The 18124-nt window shown below is 49.0% G+C and overlaps 1 protein-coding gene across 1 annotated transcript in view; it reads right to left on the bottom strand.

The window, feature by feature from the left end:
• Positions 1–18124, bottom strand: part of LOC149435579 (ALK tyrosine kinase receptor-like) — a 264409-nt gene that overhangs the window by 118669 nt on the left and 127616 nt on the right.

The raw sequence follows: 18124 nt of genomic DNA, 5'->3' as shown, positions 1-18124 counted from the left end.
ACCCAGGAGCTTTTAAAGGAAAAGAGGCGGACTATTCTGCAATGGCCGAGTCAATCACCTGATCTCAACCCAACAGAGCATTTCACTTGCTGAAGGCAAAACTAAAGGCAGAAAGAGCCACAAACAAAGAACAACTGAAGATGGCTGCAGTGAGAGCCTGGCAAAGCATCAGAAAGGAGGAAACCCAGTCTTTGGTCGTGTCCACGGGTTCCAGACTTCAGGCAAAGCATCAGGAAGGAGGAAACCCAGTCTTTGGTCATGTCCACGGGTTCCAGACTTCAGGCAAAGCATCAGAAAGGAGGAAACCCAGTCTTTGGTCATGTCTATGGGTTCCAGACTTCAGGCAAAGCATCAGAAAGGAGGAAACCCAGTCTTTGGTCATGTCTATGGGTTCCAGACTTCAGGCAAAGCATCAGGAAGGAGGAAACCCAGTCTTTGGTCATGTCCACGGGTTCCAGACTTCAGGCAAAGCATCAGGAAGGAGGAAACCCAGTCTTTGGTTATGCCCATGGGTTCCAGACTTCAGGCAGTCATTGCCAGTAAAGGATTCTCAACAAAATATTACAAACAAACATTTTATTTATGATTACATTAATTTATCCAATTACATTTCAGCCCCTGAAAATGGAGGGACTGTGTATACAAATGGTTGCAATTCCTAAAATTTGTACTTGATATTTATGTTCAACCCCTTGGATTAAAGCTGCACTTCAATTTCATTTGGATTGTTTCATTTTAATTTATTCTGGTGGCATTCAGAGCTAAAAGTATGAAACTTGTGTCGGTGTCCAAATATATATAAATGTATAAACTTTGGGGGTTATAAGTAATTTATTAGCAAAAATGTTGATTTTTACATACAGTATATGAGAGAAATGTCAGAATTGGCCTGGGGCTGAAGTGGTTAAATGCACTGAAAAATATAAATTGGCTCTTATTGGATTAATGATTGATGTCCTCTGCTCTGCTGGAGGACTCCGCTCCTTCCTCTATAACTCCTCTCCTGAAATACTCTGCTCTGCTGGAGGACTCCGCTCCTTCCTCTATAACTCCTCTCCTGAAATACTCTGCTCTGCTGGAGGACTCCGCTCCTTCCTCTATAACTCCTCTCCTGAAATACTCTGCTCTGCTGGAGGACTCCGCTCCTTCCTCTATAACTCCTCTCCTGAAATACTCTGCGCTGCTGGAGGACTCCGCTCCTTCCTCTATAACTCCTCTCCTGAAATACTCTGCACTGCTGGAGGACTCCGCTCCTTCCTCTATAACTCCTCTCCTGAAATACTCTGCTCTGCTGGAGGACTCCGCTCCTTCCTCTATAACTCCTCTCCTGAAATACTCTGCTCTGCTGGAGGACTCCGCTCCTTCCTCTATAACTCCTCTCCTGAAATACTCTGCTCTGCTGGAGGACTCCGCTCCTTCCTCTATAACTCCTCTCCTGAAATACTCTGCGCTGCTGGAGGACTCCGCTCCTTCCTCTATAACTCTCCTCTCCTGAAATACTCTGCACTGCTGGAGGACTCCGCTCCCTCCTCTATAACTCTCCTCTCCTGAAATACTCTGCTCTGCTGGAGGACTCCGCTACTTCCTCTATAACTCCTCTCCTGAAATACTCTGCACTGCTGGAGGACTCCGCTCCCTCCTCTATAACTCTCCTCTCCTGAAATACTCTGCTCTGCTGGAGGACTCCGCTACTTCCTCTATAACTCTCCTCTCCTGAAATACTCTGCTCTGCTGGAGGACTCCTCTCCTTCCTCTATAACTCCTCTCCTGAAATACTCTGCTCTGCTGGAGGACTCCGCTCCTTCCTCTATAACTCCTCTCCTGAAATACTCTGCACTGCTGGAGGACTCCGCTCCCTCCTCTATAACTCTCCTCTCCTGAAATACTCTGCTCTGCTGGAGGACTCCGCTACTTCCTCTATAACTCCTCTCCTGAAATACTCTGCACTGCTGGAGGACTCCGCTACTTCCTCTATAACTCCTCTCCTGAAATACTCTGCTCTGCTGGAGGACTCCTCTCCTTCCTCTATAACTCCTCTCCTGAAATACTCTGCTCTGCTGGAGGACTCCGCTCCTTCCTCTATAACTCCTCTCCTGAAATACTCTGCTCTGCTGGAGGACTCCGCTCCTTCCTCTATAACTCTCCTCTCCTGAAATACTCTGCACTGCTGGAGGACTCCGCTCCTTCCTCTATAACTCTCCTCTCCTGAAATACTCTGCACTGCTGGAGGACTCCGCTCCTTCCTCTATAACTCTCCTCTCCTGAAATACTCTGCACTGTTGGAGGACTCCGCTCCTTCCTCTATAACTCCTCTCCTGAAATACTCTGCACTGCTGGAGGACTCCGCTCCTTCCTCTATAACTCTCCTCTCCTGAAATACTCTGCACTGCTGGAGGACTCCGCTCCTTCCTCTATAACTCCTCTCCTGAAATACTCTGCACTGCTGGAGGACTCCGCTCCTTCCTCTATAACTCTCCTCTCCTGAAATACTCTGCACTGCTGGAGGACTCCGCTCCTTCCTCTATAACTCTCCTCTCCTGAAATACTCTGCGCTGCTGGAGGACTCCGCTCCTTCCTCTATATCTCTCCTCTCCTGAAATACTCTGCGCTGCTGGAGGACTCCGCTCCTTCCTCTATAACTCTCCTCTCCTGAAATACTCTGCGCTGCTGGAGGACTCCGCCCCTTCCTCTATAACTCTCCTCTCCTGAAATACTCTGCGCTGCTGGAGGACTCCTCTCCTTCCTCTATATCTCTCCTCTCCTGAAATACTCTGCACTGCTGGAGGACTCCGCTCCTTCCTCTATAACTCCTCTCCTGAAATACTCTGCGCTGCCGGAGTACTCCTCTCCTTCCTCTATAACTCTCCTCTCCTGAAATACTCTGCACTGCTGGAGGACTCCGCTCCTTCCTCTATAACTCCTCTCCTGAAATACTCTGCGCTGCTGGAGGACTCCGCTCCTTCCTCTATAACTCCTCTCCTGAAATACTCTGCGCTGATGGAGGACTCCGCTCCTTCCTCTATAACTCCTCTCCTGAAATACTCTGCTCTGCTGGAGGACTCCGCTCCTTCCTCTATAACTCTCCTCTCCTGAAATACTCTGCACTGCTGGAGGACTCCGCTCCTTCCTCTATAACTCCTCTCCTGAAATACTCTGCACTGCTGGAGGACTCCGCTCCTTCCTCTATAACTCCTCTCCTGAAATACTCTGCACTGCTGGAGGACTCCGCTCCTTCCTCTATAACTCTTCTCCTGAAATACTCTGCGCTCCTGGAGGACTCCGCTCCTTCCTCTATAACTCCTCTCCTGAAATACTCTGCACTGCTGGAGGACTCCGCTCCTTCCTCTATAACTCTCCTGAAATTCTGTGTTTGATCACTTTTAGTTGCTGATTAATCTCGGGGGGCAGCGAAGGCGCAGTGGGAGTTGTCACTCATCAGCCATTGGACGGAAGCCCGGCACCTGTGTCTGAATTACACGGCTGACTGATCTCCGACGGAAGATTTGACATAATGTTAATTAAGGATTAATATCCATCTCCTTCGTTGGCCGAGGAGCCTCCCTGATAGAGAAGAGTTCTTCATTAATTCTAGACAAGATCCCGAAAATGCCACCAAAACATGGCGCCAGCCGCTGATCCTAATCATAGAGGGGCAAAACGCAGGAAGACATATTGTTTCTTCGTCCCATTAGACCTTCTTCAGCTCAGCCATCGGTCACACAGATCTGGAATGAAACAGGCTGAAGGGAAACGGAAACTCGAACTGTTTGTGCTCAATTTAATGTTACATTAAAGATATAAACTGAAATCTCATTCATTCAAAGTGTGATAGTGCTGAAAGCTGGAAATTGGCCTGGACTGGAAGGGGGGAAAGTGTCCGGACTGGAAGGGGGGGAAAGTGTCCGGACTGGAAGGGGGGAAAGTGTCCGGACTGGAAGGGGGGAAAGTGTCCGGACTGGAAGGGGGGGAAAGTGTCCGGACTGGAAGGGGGGGAAAGTGTCCGGACTGGAAGGGGGGAAAGTGTCCGGACTGGAAGGGGGGGAAAGTGTCCGGACTGGAAGGGGGGAAAGTGTCCGGACTGGAAGGGGGTGGAAGTGTCCGGACTGGAAGGGGGTGAAAGTGTCCGGACTGGAAGGGGGTGAAAGTGTCCGGACTGGAAGGGGGTGAAAGTGTCCAGACTGGAAGGGGGTGGAAGTGTCTGGACTTGAAGGGGGTGAAAGTGTCTGGACTTGAAGGGGGTGAAAGTGTCTGGACTTGAAGGGGGTGAAAGTGTCTGGACTTGAAGGGGGGTGAAAGTGTCTGGACTGGAAGGGGTGAAAGTGTCCGGACTGGAAGGGGGTGAAAGTGTCCGGACTGGAAGGGGGTGAAAGTGTCTGGACTGGAAGGGGGTGAAAGTGTCCGGACTGGAAGGGGGGGAAAGTGTCCAGACTGGAAGGGGGGGAAAGTGTCCAGACTGGAAGGGGGGGAAAGTGTCCAGACTGGAAGGGGGGAGAAAGTGTCCAAACTGGAAGGGGGTGTCTGGACTGGAAGGGGGGGAAAGTGTCCGGACTGGAAGGGGGTGAAAGTGTCCGGACTGGAAGGGGAGGAAAGTGTCCGGACTGGAAGGGGGGGAAAGTGTCCGGACTGGAAGGGGGTGATAGTGTCCGGACAGGAAGGGGGGGAAAGTGTCTGGACTGGAAGGGGGGGAAAGTGTCCGGACTGGAAGGGGGTGAAAGTGTCCGGACTGGAAGGGGGTGAAAGTGTCCGGACTGGAAGGGGGGGAAAGTGTCCGGACTGGAAGGGGGGGAAAGTGTCCGGACTGGAAGGGGGTGAAAGTGTCCGGACTGGAAGGGGGGGAAAGTGTCCGGACTGGAAGGGGGGGAAAGTGTCCGGACTGGAAGGGGGGGAAAGTGTCCGGACTGGAAGGGGGGGAAAGTGTCCGGACTGGAAGGGGGGGAAAGTGTCCGGACTGGAAGGGGGTGAAAGTGTCTGGACTGGAAGGGGGGGAAAGTGTCCGGACTGGAAGTGGTTAAGATGCAATAGATGACATTTTCGGTTTTCTGTAATTGCGACATTTTTCCGCAAATGAACCACAAATTGCGCTTCGGTGATCCCCGTTAACCAAACGCCCAATTTGTCGGATAACTAATTAAGATGCTCCTTGAAAGTCGTTCTGAGTCAAGCCACAGCGATCATCTGCGTCGCAGCATTTTAAATCCATTTCCAGCTGAGCGATAATCGCGGTATGCACAGTTTGGGCGCGTCCGTTCATCCGCTGCAACTTTACGACAGCCGGATCATCCCTTCGCGCTATAAACGACATTAATTATGGCCGAATAAGAGGTGTAAACAGGCGGAGGGCTCACGCGTGACTAACCTGCGCAGCGATCTATCATGAGCTCGCCGCCTGGATAAACATATGCACATCGCCGAGATACATCGACCGCGGACGCTAATTGTCGCCGTGTGTCTGCTGTGAACTCGCAGTCATTACGCTCTGTGCTGCTCCCGCCGCTTTCTCAATAAATATTTGATGCATTAGCCATATGGGCTAAGTGAGCGAATACGGGACTCCGGAGTCACGGCTCGCTGTGCGGCGGCAGCGGCTGATGTCTAACGATTAATAATAAAACAGGACGGGGAGGTAATAACCCGTCCAATATCTATTTTGAGGAGCTGGCGGAGCGCCATGACGCAGGCAGGGCCGTCAACAGGGTAGTAACGCGGTGAACCGATTGTAAAACACGTGGAGAGAGACAAAGGAAATCGTTCAACATTGTCATTTTAAAGTGGAAATGTTACATGTATGACGCAAAGCTGTCACTAGTATGAACCTCTTCCCGCCGGCCGGGCACATGTATGGGGTGGGCCTTAAAGCAGAGAGGCCGCATATACGCGGACTAAACACGGCAGCTGTAACATTGGTGTGCTGCCGGACGATTCTGCCGGTAGATCTGTTGTTTTTCCACTTCCTGCAACTTCCTGTAACAGGGTGACAACGCTGTTCATTCTGAAGTGAAATGGCACAGCACCGTTTTTATTGGGGAAAATTTTTTTTTTCATTTATGAATAAAAGCTGGCCATTGTAAGCACCCCCAGCAGTGTTATATGGCAGGTCCTAGCCACTGTGAGGCCTCATTTAGATGAGTGGTTGGGGGGGGTTATGAAAAAATGTGCGGTTGTACCATGTTTTTAGTGCCCTCCAAATGCCCCACCCCCACACACACACCTTACAGTGGTTCTAAAGTCTAACAACTGTTTACTTTAATGTATTCCCTACCCATTAACTACCCCTCCCCCCCCAAACACTTATTGGAGTCCAGTTGTCAGGGTCCAGATCTGAACCTGCGAGCTCTGCCTGGACAGCTCCCTTCTGAACCCTTGGACAATCTTGCCTTGTCCTTCATTTCTGATGAACATTTGCTCCTCCAATGAATTTCCCGATTTAACCACTTCCAGTCCGGACACTTTCACCCCCTTCCAGTCCGGACACTTTCACCCCCTTCCAGTCCGGACACTTTCACCCTCTTCCAGTCCGGACACTTTCACCCCCTTCCAGTCCGGACACTTTCACCCCCATTCCAGTCCGGACACTTTCACCCCCCTTCCAGTGAGGACACTTTCACCTCCCTTCCAGTCCGGACACTTTCACCCCCTTCCAGTCCGGACACTTTCACCCCCATTCCAGTCCGGACACTTTCACCCCCCTTCCAGTGAGGACACTTTCACCTCCCTTCCAGTCCGGACACTTTCACCCCCTTCCAGTCTGGACACTTTCCCCCCCTTCCAGTCCGGACACTTTCTCCCCCTTCCAGTCCGGACACTTTCACCCCCTTCCAGTCCGGACACTTCTCCCCCCTTTCCTGTCCAGGGCAATTTTCAGCTTTCAGCGTTATTACACTTTGAATGACAATTGCGCGGTCATGCGACACTGTACCCGTATGACTATTTTACCATTTTTTTGAGACAGATAAAGCTTTATTTTGGTGGTATTTATTCACTGCTGGGATTTTTTTTTTTTTGCTATATGAATGAAAATGTCCAAAAATTTTGAAAAAAAAGTGTTTTTTTCTTGGCCAACATTTATTCCGTTATCTTTTTAGTAAAAAAAAAAAAAACAAATTAGTTTATAACCAAAAATTATAATTTTTAAACATTTTTCTTTACATTTTTTTTTTATATTATTATTAATTCATTTATTATTTTTTTTTCTACATACTGTCACCCTAGCAGTACAGTCACCATGGTGACACTGTACTACTTTTGGGGGGTGATGAAGATTTTTTTTTTTTTTTACACCCATAAAGGCTGTACAATCATTTCTCTTTCTCTCTGGCTGCATTCTTGCAGCCATTGAGAACTACTCAGTGAGCTGTGATTGGTCACAGCTTGTCACATGGTACAAGGCTGTTGTGAATGGCCCTGTACCATGTGATCTCTGTGATCATTCACAGATTTCACACGTAGTAAGCAATGATGTCACAAGTGACATCTTGCTTACTACTTTGCATGTGATCACTGATTGGTCAATCAGTGATCACATGATCGGGACCTCGTACAGAGGTCCCGTCCGACGATCAGTGTTTCACTGTGTCTGGAGGACACAGTGGGCACCGGATTGCAGTGCTGCGCGCTCCCGGGGAGCGCGCACAAGCAAGGTGCGGGGAGGCCGTTTAAAAACATCCACCCGCCCCTGCAGTGCCATCGTCTGGCCATTTATATACAACGGTTGGTCGGGAAGTGGTTAAGCCATGTCTCTGCACCTCCTGTCTGCCAGATTCCTGTGCTCTCTCCAGCCGATATCTTGCTCCTTTGCGTATCTGCGGCTGTCCTTATCTTCACTACAACTTCTACTTGATCTATACCTGCAACCACTTGTTGATGACCTTTGGCCCGTTCCTCAACTACGCTTCTACTTGATCCCAACCTGAAACCACTTGTTGATGAGCTTTCGCCCGTTCCTCAACTACGCTTCTACTTGATCCCAACCTGCAACCACTTGTTGATGACCTTTGGCCCGTTCCTCAACTACGCTTCTACTTGATCCCAACCTGAAACCACTTGTTGATGAGCTTTGGCCCGTTCCTCAACTACGCTTCTACTTGATCCCAACCTGAAACCACTTGTTGATGACCTTTGGCCCGTTCCTCAACTACGCTTCTACTTGATCCCAACCTGAAACCACTTGTTGATGAGCTTTGGCCCGTTCCTCAACTACGCTTCTACTTGATCCCAACCTGAAACCACTTGTTGATGACCTTTGGCCCGTTCCTCAACTACGCTTCTACTTGATCCCAACCTGAAACCACTTGTTGATGACCTTTGGCCCGTTCCTCAACTACGCTTCTACTTGATCCCAACCTGAAACCACTTGTTGATGAGCTTTGGCCCATTCCTCAACTACGCTTCTACTTGATCCCAACCTGCAACCACTTGTTGATGACCTTTGGCCCGTTACGCAACAACGCTTCTACTTGATCCCAACCTGCAACCACTTGTTGATGACTTTTGGCCCGTTCCTCAACTACGCTTCTACTTGATCCCAACCTGCAACCACTTGTCGATGACCTTTGGCTTGTTCCTCAGCTGCTTGATCTCCACCTCCCATCTGTTACTTGACCCCGGCTTGCCTCCTGGTGGGGTGATCCTGAGGACCGCGCCCTGGTACTAACACGCGGCAAAACCCATCTCCACCATCAGGAGCTCCAGTAACTTAGTGCTTAGCTTCTGTGTTTCAGCTGAGCCCGTGTCTTCTGCCAGGGTGACCTGTGTTTGTACTTTTCCTGCTGGTTCGTGGAAACCTCTTGTTATGGAAACCACCGTGAGTTGGGCTCTAGGAGGGGCCGGGGTGCCAGCCTCCTTCCCACCGACTATGGATCCAGGACTAAGGAAACGCCCCTCTTGGGGTTACAAGGAACTTTTACCCCAAGAGGGTTCTATCACTTACCTGGTTGGCCTTGAATTATACCAGCTACCCTTGCCATGCAATTAGGGCTGGAGGGACTGTTTCTGGGACCCCTTGGCATACTGTATCTATTATCCTGGAGCGATGTGTAATGTGCAGGAGGTGAATTCCAGCTTATGTGGGGTTAAGAAAGTTTACTTTCTGTTACAGGGTTCCTGGCACTTTTTTAACCACTTGCCCTCCAGAGGATTTACCCCCCCCACCCCCCCCCCTCTGACCAGCCCATTTTTTGCGATACAGCGCTGTGTTACTTTAACTGACAATTGCGCGGTCATGCAACGCTGCACCCATAGGAAATTCATGTCCTTTTTTCCCCCACGATCATATTTGATAGTGCATTTTTTATTTTTTGCTCTATAAACAAAAAAAGACTGAAAATTTTGAGAAAACAACAATATTTTTTACTTTTTTTGCTACGAAACACGTCCAGTAAAAAAATGTAAAAAAATCTAATTTCATCATAAATTTCGGCCAACATGTATTCTGTGTCTTTGCTAAAAAAAAATCCCAATACTTGTAAAGTAATTGGTTGACGTGAAAGTTATAGCGTTTACAAATGGCGGTATATATTCTGGAATTTTTTTTTCAACTAGTAATGGCGGCGATCAGCGACTTAAAGCGGGACTGCGGCGGGCATTCTGACATCCCCAGTGACACCGATACAGTGATCAGTGCTAATAAAAAGCACTGACACTGTACTAATGGCACTGGGCAGGAAGGGGTTAACACGAGGGGGTGATAAAAAGGGTTAACTGTGTGCGTTTCACTGTACGCATGCTGCTATGCAGAGCCATACAAAGCAGCATGCTGGAGCTGACAGGAGAGAGATCGGTATTGTTTACACACAGACCTCTCCTGTCAGTGTTCTTCGACGATTGCCGCATGCCGGTGGTGAATCTCCGGCCAGGACCTGGTGATCGGCAGCCGTAGCCGCCAATGGCGGCATGGGTAGGGCCGCGCAACCGCCCCCTACCTGTAAATACAAAATTATGTATATACAGGCGCACCTCGGTTTACGAACGCCTCGGTTACCATAATTTTCAGTTTACAAATGAAAATCCATTGAAAACAATGCCTCAGTTTACGAATTTTGTTTATGAATTTTTTTCGCAATACGAAGTGTATGTCGGTGCCGATTTTTAAATGCAATTGCTGACTTTTTTTTTCTTCACTATAGCTCCCAGAAGTAGCTGTCACTTTCCCCAGAGCTAAAGGATACTTTGTTTCTTTTATCTCAGGAAAGAAACTAAAAAGAAACATTGTTTCTCTTAACTCGGGGAAAAAACTAAATGGAAACTCTGTTTCTTTTATCTCGGGAAAGAAAATAAAAGGAAGCATTGTTTCTTTTAACTCAGTGAATGCAGGGTCCAGGGAGTGCGGATATAGTGAATCCAGGGTCCGGGGAGAGCGGATATAGTGAATGCGGGGTCCAGGGAGTGCGGATATAGTGAATGCGGGGTCCGGGGAGAGCGGATATAGTGAATGCGGGGTCCGGGGAGAGCGGATATAGTGAATGCAGGGTCCGGGGAGAGCGGATATAGTGAATGCGGGGTCTAGGGAGAGCGGATATAATGAATGCGGGGTCCGGGGAGAGCGGATATAGTGAATGCGGGGTCCGAGGAGAGCGGATATAGTGAATGCGGGGTCCGGGGAGAGCGGATATAGTGAATGCAGGGTCCGGGGAGAGTGGATATAGTGAATGCGGGGTCCGGGGAGTGCGGATATAGTGAATGCGGGGTCCGGGGAGAGCGGATATAGTGAATGAGGGGTCTGGGGAGAGCGGATATAGTGAATGAGGGGTCCGGGGAGAGCGAATATAGTGAATGAGGGGTCCGGGGAGAGCGGTTATAGTGAATGAGGGGTTCGGGGAGAGCGGATATAGTGAATGCGGGGTCCAGGGAGAGCGGATATAGTGAATGAGGGGTCTGGGGAGAGCGGATATAGTGAATGAGGGGACCGGGGAGAGCGAATATAGTGAATGAGGGGTCTGGGGAGAGCGGTTATAGTGAATGAGGGGTCCGGGGAGAGCGGATATAGTGAATGAGGGGTCCGGGGAGAGCGGATATAGTGAATGAGGGGTCCGGGGAGAGCGGATATAGTGAATGAGGGGTCCAGGGAGAGCGGATATAGTGAATGAGGGGTCTGGGGTTTAGTAACACTTTTTTTTTTTTGTTAAATAGGCTTTATTATCACTTTAAGCTGCAATGGCAGCAGGCGGGGTGTTCACACACGATGGGATTTAAAGTGTAACTCCAGAGAGAGCAGAAGGTATCACCACTGCGGTGCTGCAAGGAATCATACCAGTGGGAGACAACTCCTCCCCGCTACACCAAGGTGGGAAGTTCCAATACCTGTATCTTGTGTGAGAACATTTTGCACATTAAGTCTAGATTCACCAGATAAATGTGGTTAGTTTGGTTCCAGATGTTAAGCTTTGTATAATTAAATGTGTATTTTTAAATAAATTATTTGGGGACCAAATAATTTTGGTGGGTGGGGGAGTATAGCGCTTGCTGGCGGTCCCTTTAAGCAGCCTGGCAGGATGTCTCAACTCGGCTGCGGATCGTTGCTCCTTGCAATGATGGCAGTGCAGGGAGGAAAGGGGCCCAATGGGGACTGTGATTGGCCTACGGAGGAAGCCCGCCCCCATAAATTGGGGGGGGGGCAGGATGATCCTGAGTGGTCACTACATGGCAAGGCACTGTAGTCCCTCCCACAGGATGGCCAGAGCTTCAAGAAGGCGCAGAGGCATGGGACAGGGATGGAAGGCTGCTGCCGTGTGCTTCTAAAGGGGTAATGTTACAGACATACACTTGCCAAAAGTACTGTCCCCGCCCTCCCAATCATGTGATTCAGGTGTTCCAATCCCCTCCCAATCATGTGATTCAGGTGTTCCAATCCCCTCCCAATCATGTGATTCCGGTGTTCCAATCCCCTCCCAATCATGTGATTCAGGTGTTCCAATCCTCTCCCAGTCATGTGATTCAGGTGCTCCAATCCCCTCCCAATCATGTGATTCAGGTGTTCCAATCCTCTCCCAGTCATGTGATTCAGGTGTTCCAATCCCCTCCCAATCATGTGATTCAGGTGCTCCAATCCCCTCCCAATCATGTGATTCAGGTGTTTCAGTCCCCTCCATATCATGTGATTCAGGTGTTCCAATCCCCTCCATGGACACAGGTGTATACAATCAAGCCCCTAGGCATGCAGACTGCTTCTACAAACATTGGTGAAAGAATGGGTCGCTCTCAGGAGCTCAGTGGCTCCAAGCGTGGTCCCGTGATAGGTGGCCACCTGTGCAATAAGTCCATCCGTGACATTTCCTGGCTACTAAATATTCCACGCTCAACTGTTAGTGGGATTATAACAAAGTGGAAGCAACTGGGAACAACAGCCACTCAGCCACCAAGCGGTAGGCCACGTCACATGACAGGGCGGGGTCAGCGCATGCTGAAGCGCACAGAAGTCGCCAACTGTCTGCAGAGTCAATAGCTAAAGACCTCCAAACTTGGTGTGGCCCTCAGATGAGCCCAACAACAGTGTGTAGAGAGCTTCATGGAATGGGTTTCCATGGCCGAGCAGCTGCATCCAAGCCTTCCATCACCAAGTGCAATGCAAAGCGGCGGATGCCGTGGTGTAAAGCACGCCGCCACTGGACTCTAGAGCAGTGGAGACGTGTTCTCTGGAGTGACCAATCATGCTTCTTTGTCTGGCAATCCGATGGACATGTCTGGGTTTGGTGGTGGCCAGAAGAACGGTACTTGCCTGACTGCATTGTGCCAAGTGTAAAGTTTGGTGGAGGGGGGATTATGGTGTGGGCGTGTTTTTCAGGGTCGGGCTTGGCCCCCTAGTTCTAGTGAAGGGAACTCTTAAGGCGACATTTTGGACAATTTCATGCTCCCAACTTTGTGGGAAGAGTTTGGGGATGACCCCTTCCTGTTCCAACATGACTGCCCCCCAGTGCACAAAGCAAGGTCCATAAAGACATGGAGGAGCCAGTTTGGGGTGGAGGAACTTGACTGTCCTGCACAGAGTCCTGACCTCAACCCCATAGAACACCTTTGGGATGAATTAGAGCGGAGACTGCGAGCCAGGCCTCCTCCCCCGACATCAGTGCCTGACCTGACAAATGTGCTTCTGGAAGAATGGTCCAACCTTCCCATAGACACCCTCCTAAACCTTGTGGACGGCCTTCCCAGAAGAGTTGAAGCTGTTATAGCTGCAAAGGGCGGGGCCAACTCAATATTGAACCCTACAGACTAAGACTGGGGGGCCATTAAAGGTTATGTGTGTGGAAAGGGCGGGGCCAACTCAATATTGAACCCTACGGACTAAGACTGGGGGGGCCATTAAAGGTCATGTGCGTGGAAAGGGCGGGGCCAACTCAATATTGAACCCTGCGGACTGAGACTGGGGGGCCATTAAAGGTCATGTGCATGGGAAGGGCGGGGCCAACTCAATATTGAACCCTACGGACTAAGACTGGGGGCCATTAAAGGCCATGTGTGCGGAAAGGCCGGCGGCCCAATATTTTCGGCATTCTAGTGTATTACAGCTTCTATGAGATTTTAGAAGTGGGTCCAGTTCCTCCCTGACGTAGGATTCCAGCAGTAATATGGGTTCTTATGCTATTTTATTATAACAATATTATTATTGCTGTGAGTGATCTTTCCCCGGCCTAAATCCAGCCTGTCAGGTGCAAGCAAGATCGATCAGCAAGGCTGTCAACCAACCACACATTTATTGTCCAGGAAATATCCAAGAAATCCCCGGGTGGCTGTGTGTTGCAGAGGCCTCCGGCATTAATGGGTCGAAGAGATTAGTCAGTAGATTTCACATCTTCAGAAAAAGGTCCTTTATTGGATTAGAACAATTAATACAATAAAGAAACTTTTTTTCCCTTAAAATCTGACTGATCTCTTTGATATATTAAAGTCGACTTTTCTTCAATAAATGAACTTCCTCTAATAACCTTCTTCCCCTCCTCCTTCCTGCACAATCGCAAAATCTTTACAGCATTTCCCCAAAGACAGTAACTTTTTTTTTTACTTTTAGGACTCGTTTACAGTTGCATTGACTTTAGCACACATTACACCGCCCACCGCTTCAAAATGAATCAGTGACGCTTTCTGAAGCTTTAATGAAGCCTGGCAAATGCCCCGTGCGTGTGGATTTTCTATCTGTTTTAAAGGGGCCCAGTAGAACCCAAGGATTGGCAGAGAGGGGTGAAAGACACTGAATGGAAGCCAGTGGAGGGATTGGTAGAGAGGGATGAAGGACACTGAATGGAAGTCAGTGGAGGGATTGGTGGAGAGGGGTGGAGGACACTGAATGGAAGCCAGTGGAGGGATTGGCAGAGAGGGGTGGAGGACACTGAATGGAAGTCAGTGGAGGGATTGGTGGAGAGGGGTGGAGGACACTGAATGGAAGCCAGTGGAGGGATTGGCAGAGAGGGGTGGAGGACACTGAATGGAAGTCAGTGGAGGGATTGGTGGAGAGGGGTGGAGGACACTGAATGGAAGCCAGTGGAGGGATTGGCAGAGAGGGGTGGAGGACACTGAATGGAAGTCAGTGGAGGGATTGGGACAGAGGGGTGAAGGACACTGAATGGAAGCCAATAGAGGGATTGGTGGAGAGGGGTGGAGGACACTGAATTGAAGCCAGTGTAAGGATTGGCAGAGAGGGGTGGAGGGTGGAATTGGTAGAGAGGGATGAAGGACACTGAATGAAAGCCAGTGGAGGGATTGGGAGAGAGGGGTGGAGGACACTGAATGGAAGTCAGTGGAGGGATTGGTGGAGAGGGGTGGAGGACACTGAATGGAAGCCAGTGGAGGGATTGGCAGAGAGGGGTGGAGGGAGGGATTGGTAGAGAGGGATGAAAGACACTGAATGGAAGCCAGTGGAGGGATTGGTAGAGAGGGATGAAGGACACTGAATGGAAGTCAGTGGAGGGATTGGGACAGAGGGGTGAAGGACACTGAATGGAAGCCAATAGAGGGATTGGTGGAGAGGGGTGGAGGACACTGAATTGAAGCCAGTGTAAGGATTGGCAGAGAGGGGTGGAGGGTGGAATTGGTAGAGAGGGATGAAGGACACTGAATGAAAGCCAGTGGAGGGATTGGGAGAGAGGGGTGGAGGACACTGAATGGAAGCCAGTGAAGGGATTGGTGGAAAGGGTGGAGGACACTGAATGGAAGCCAATAGAGGGATTGGTGGAGAGGGGTGGAGGACACTGAATGGAAGCCAGTGAAGGGATTGGTGGAAAGGGTGGAGGACACTGAATGGAAGCCAATAGAGGGATTGGTGGAGAGGGGCAGAGGACACTGAATAGAAGCCAGTGTAAGGATTTGCATAGAGGGGTAGAGGGTAGGATTGGTAGAGAGGGATGAAGGACACTGAATGGAAGCCAGTGAAGGGATTGGTGGAAAGGGTGGGGGACACTGAATGGAAGCCAATAGAGGGATTGGTGGAGAGGGGTGGAGGACACTGTAGGAGGCCAGTGTAAGGATTGGCAGAGAGGGGTGGAGGACACCAAATGCATGCCAGTGGAGGGATTGGTGGAGGACACTGAGCGGTTGGTAAGGTGGATGGGTCTGGCAGCAACCATGACATACTGGAGGGGGATAGTCGGTGTAGAGGTCGGCCTATGAGGAGGGAGTTGCAATAGTCAAGGTGAGAAATAACAAGGCAGTGAAGAAGTGGTTTACCGGGGTTATGGCTGAAGTGCGGCTGCCCGGATCTCCCATCCGTGCCGCTGGCATCCATCTCTGGTGTGCGGACGATCCCCCCAGTGATGCCATTTGTTCGCGGATTGATGTGAGGGCATACTCAGCTGTCCTAATAAAGTTGCTTCTAACGCTACACTTAGTGGCGCCCCCTTGTGTTTCCTATTGTCTTTGCAGGAATTTATTCCAGTCCCGTGGCGGAGCTGCTCGCTTTGTGTATTTCATGGACAATTATGAACTCATTTAGTCTATTTGTGTATTATTTCGGTTTTAATGAAGCGTTGTCTTAGAGGGGATTGCTGATGTAACTCGGGGGTTTCCCCATATCTTTTGTGTTTTATTTGTCTTTGTGCGCCATGCTGTATCTAGGCGTCATTAGACCAGACGTGTCTCCCATAGGGTGCCCTTGGCCGCTACTTTCTGGAATTCCTGACTCGAATATTAAAGTGTCCCTAAACCCCCGACAGTGAAATCAGTCTGTAGATGCAGTACAGCATGCTTGTTATAACCTGAGGGGTTAATCCTCTGTATTGTGTAAAGAGGATGTGTGATCCTGTCTTCTCTGATCCTCCCCTTTTCTATTGTCCCCAATTCATATCATGATAGAACAGAGTCTTGGGGGCAAGCTGCACATGCTCAGTTTGGTGTGTATTTCTAGAGAGTTTTTTTTTTTTCTTGGAAGAGTGCATGTGATACAGATTAAATTAGTGCTTTATTTTTTTTTTTTGGGGGGGGGGGGGATTTTTGCTGACACATAATGCCGATACACCTTGGGGGGGGGGGGGGGGCAGTTTGGCATGTTCTCCCTGGGCTCTAAGTGACCCGGTCCCGGCTCTGGTTACAGCAAACATTTTTTTTCCTTTTGGGAAAAAGGTTTTACATAAATAAATAAATAAAAGCCAATCATTGTAAGCACCCCTTGTCAGTGGTAAATGGTTTGTCTGAGCCCTCTAACTGCTACATCTGCAAGAGAGCTTATTCTTTTGAAAAACAGCAGACTGACTGTCTGGATCACCAGACAAAAAAAAAAAAAAAAAAACCTAAAAAGAAGACGAATGCAGCCACAACATCTAAGAATGAGAAAAGATAAGCTGCAATATAAGACACGTTTGTTTTGGGTTTAATACTGCTGTAGTAACCATTTGCTGCCAATAGGACGTCCTATGAATTCCTGGAGGTTCAGCGGGTATACCAGGATGATGCCTGCAGCTACATCATCTCAATGTCTTTTTTTTTTTTTTAGCTGCCGATTCACATTTATGGAAAAGTGATCCTAGCGGCTAAATAGCCGCTGGATCTCTTTTACATGTAGCGGGAAGGCTCCTCCCCCTCCCGCTGCCTTCCAATGCTCTCCTGTCCCACCAGGAAGCCCGAGACTGAAGCCAGTAATTCTGCCGGCTTACCATAGGGAACACTGAGGACTGGCACATCCCCGATCAGCTCTATGGGTGTTTCAGTAAAGAGGACCTGTCACTGCTCCAGCAATCATGAGGGATGTTGTCTATCCCTTGTTATAGCAATAAAAGTAATTTAAAAAAAAGAGACATTGTAAAAAATGTTTTCAATAAAATTTTAAAAATGTAAAGCTCCCCGCCCCCTGTGCTTACGCACATAGGTGAACGCATACGCAAGTCTATATGTAAACGCAACTGCAGTAGACATGTGAGGTATCATCGCAAACGTCAGAATGAGGACAATAATTCCAGCCCCAGACCTGCTCTGTAACTCCAACCTGCTGACCTGTACAGGCTTTTAACCCCTTCAATACCGGGCACTTTTACCCCCTTCCTGCCTCAGCTTTCAGCACTCTCACACTTTGAATGACAATTGCGTGGTCATGCGACACCCAACCTAAATTTTTATAATTTTGTTCACACAACTAGAGCTTTGGTGGTATTTAAACACCACTGAGGTTTTTATTTTTTGCTAAATTGACAAAAAAAACACGAAACTTTTGAAAAAAAAGTTTTTCTTTCTTTCTGTTATAAAAGCTTGCAAATAAATAATTGTTCTTCATAAGTTTAGGCCAAATAACCCAAATCGGTGTTTATTATTTAGTCTGTAGGAAAGTTATAGAGTCCACAAACTGGGATATATCTGGAAATTGATCAATCCTGAAGTACAGACGGCCAATCTAATTTCTTGAGGTCCAAGAATGTCAGGACAGTACAGATATCCCCCAAATGTCAGGACAGTACAGATATCCCCCAAATGTCAGGACAGTACAGATATCCCCCAAATGTCAGGACGGTACAGATATCCCCCAAATGTCAGGACAGTACAGATATCCCCCAAATGTCAGAACGGTACAGATATCCCCCAAATGTCAGGACAGTACAGATATCCCCCAAATGTCAGAACGGTACAGATATCCCCCAAATGTCAGAACAGCACAGATATCCCCCAAATGTCAGAACGGTACAGATATCCCCCAAATGTCAGAACAGCACAGATA

The sequence above is a fragment of the Staurois parvus genome, unplaced genomic scaffold (assembly GCF_062004578.1).
Source record: "Staurois parvus isolate SC_StPar_1 unplaced genomic scaffold, SC_StPar_1.0 ptg001487l, whole genome shotgun sequence".
Lineage (NCBI taxonomy): Eukaryota > Metazoa > Chordata > Amphibia > Anura > Ranidae > Staurois > Staurois parvus.
This window is presented reverse-complemented; position numbering and strand designations above follow the sequence as displayed.